Source organism: Heterodontus francisci, chromosome 36, assembly GCF_036365525.1.
Source record: "Heterodontus francisci isolate sHetFra1 chromosome 36, sHetFra1.hap1, whole genome shotgun sequence".
Lineage (NCBI taxonomy): Eukaryota > Metazoa > Chordata > Chondrichthyes > Heterodontiformes > Heterodontidae > Heterodontus > Heterodontus francisci.
Genome location: NC_090406.1, coordinates 44,533,593 through 44,535,465, shown reverse-complemented (window position 1 = coordinate 44,535,465; position 1,873 = coordinate 44,533,593). Strand labels below are relative to the sequence as shown.

At 46.7% G+C, this 1,873-nt stretch overlaps 1 non-coding gene across 1 annotated transcript; it reads left to right on the top strand.

Moving 5' to 3' along the window:
* Window positions 1-420: 420 nt before the first annotated feature.
* On the top strand, window positions 421-492 carry trnag-ucc (transfer RNA glycine (anticodon UCC)). Its single transcript has one exon. It is a non-coding gene; the product is annotated as a tRNA-Gly (tRNA).
* Window positions 493-1,873: the final 1,381 nt, after the last annotated feature.

Here is a 1,873-nt window from a genome sequence, read left to right as displayed (position 1 = left end):
TTAAGAACATAGAGCAGAAGAAATGTAAGCAGGAATAGGCCATTCGGCCTTCTAACCTGTTCCACTATTCAGTACGACCATGGCTGACCTTCTACCTCAAATCCAACTTGCCAGAATATTCTCATATAGTTTCATTCCCTCAGCATCCAAAAATCTACCAATGTCTAACTTGAATATATTCATTGGTTGAAAACGCATAGTCCTTTGGGCTGGAAAACTCCAGATGCCCAACCCTTTACGTGAATGAATTTCTCCTCATCTCAGTCCTAAATAGTCAACCATTTATTCTGCAAAAGCCTCCGTCCTCTGAAGGTGCACTGTTCTATTCAGTTTATCAATGTTTCTGAATTGCAGAAAAATAATGCTTCAGGGCAGGCTGCAGAATTACTCTGCTGTGTGGCAGCTGCTGCTATCAGTTGTGTGATGGTGGTGCAGTGGTAAGCATAGCTGCCTTCCAAGCAGTTGACCTGGATTCAATTCCCAGCCATCACATTTCTTACAATTTACTTGAGGATGAAAAGATCCACTCATCAGCCTGATTGTAACCTGTTCTGACAATGGCTGCCCACCAGCTTCATTTAACAAAGTCATTTTCAAAGTGCCACAGATGAATGCTTGCAATGACAAAGTCTATCTGGCAGCAATCCATTACATCCTAAATTACAAAAATAAAAGCAAAATTCTGCAGATGCTGGAAATTTTCAGCAGGTCTGGCAGCATCTGTGGAAATGTTTTTTCACAGCCACATCTCCTTCCTCAGAGACTGCCTCTGGCTCCAACTTATTCTACGTGAATTCCAACTGGAGTTCCATCCTTCATGTTTTGAATCCACCCAGGATTACAGGTATCGCTGAGAAAGACAATGTTCATCTGTTCCCACTATATCCGGAGCTCCACACTCAGTGCCATGCACCACCATATGTACACACTGGACCTCTCTCTCCAGAAGCACCGCCTCACCTTATCTCAAAGCTGTTCGGCTCCACAGTTTCATCTCATTCTTCATCTCATCTGACGCGTTACCAAAACTTTTTTTTCCTTTCAGCTGTTGAGGAACACCACCTCCAGCAGCCGATGGGGACTAATGCCCCTCCAGATCCTTCTTCCCCTTCACTTCCCTCTGACCCCATCCCTTCTCATCTGACCCCTTGCTGTGTATTCACAATATGCTCTGACCTTCCCTTTCTGACACTGAACAATCTGTACTCAACAATAGATATCAGTTTTATCCCCTTATGCCCCCGCTTCAATGAATTTCGCACTCTGCCTGACGTTGAGCTCTTCTTTCTTCGCCTTCGCCTCTGTGCTCACCTCTTTGACCAGGCGTCCTCCCTCCAACGAGCAGACCCATTCACCCACCTCCAGCATTCTCCCTCCACCTGGATCCCTCCCTCCTCCCCTTACCCGTTTTTGATCTTTTCATTGGGAACTGTCAGTGAGACATCGGCCGTCTCAATCTCCCCATTCCCTTCACTCACTCTAACCTGTCACTCTCTGAACTTGCTGCACTCCGTTCTCTCAGGTCTAACCCCGATATTGTGATCAAACCTGCAGACAAGGGTGGTGCTGTTGTTGTCTGGCATAATGACGTCGACCTTGCAGAGGATGAGCACCATCTCTCAGACACTTCTTCCAACCTCCCCCTGGACCATGACCCCACCACCGAACATCAAGCTACTGTCTACAAGACTGTCACTAACCACATCTCCTCCAGAGGTCTTCCCTCTACAGTTTCTACAGTCCCGCACTCCGGACGGCCCGTTTCTACCTCCTTCCTAAAATCCACAAACGGGACAGTCCTGGCAGACCCATTGTTTCAGTCTGTTCCTGCCCCACTGAACTTATTTCTTCCTATCTTGACTCTATCTTTTCT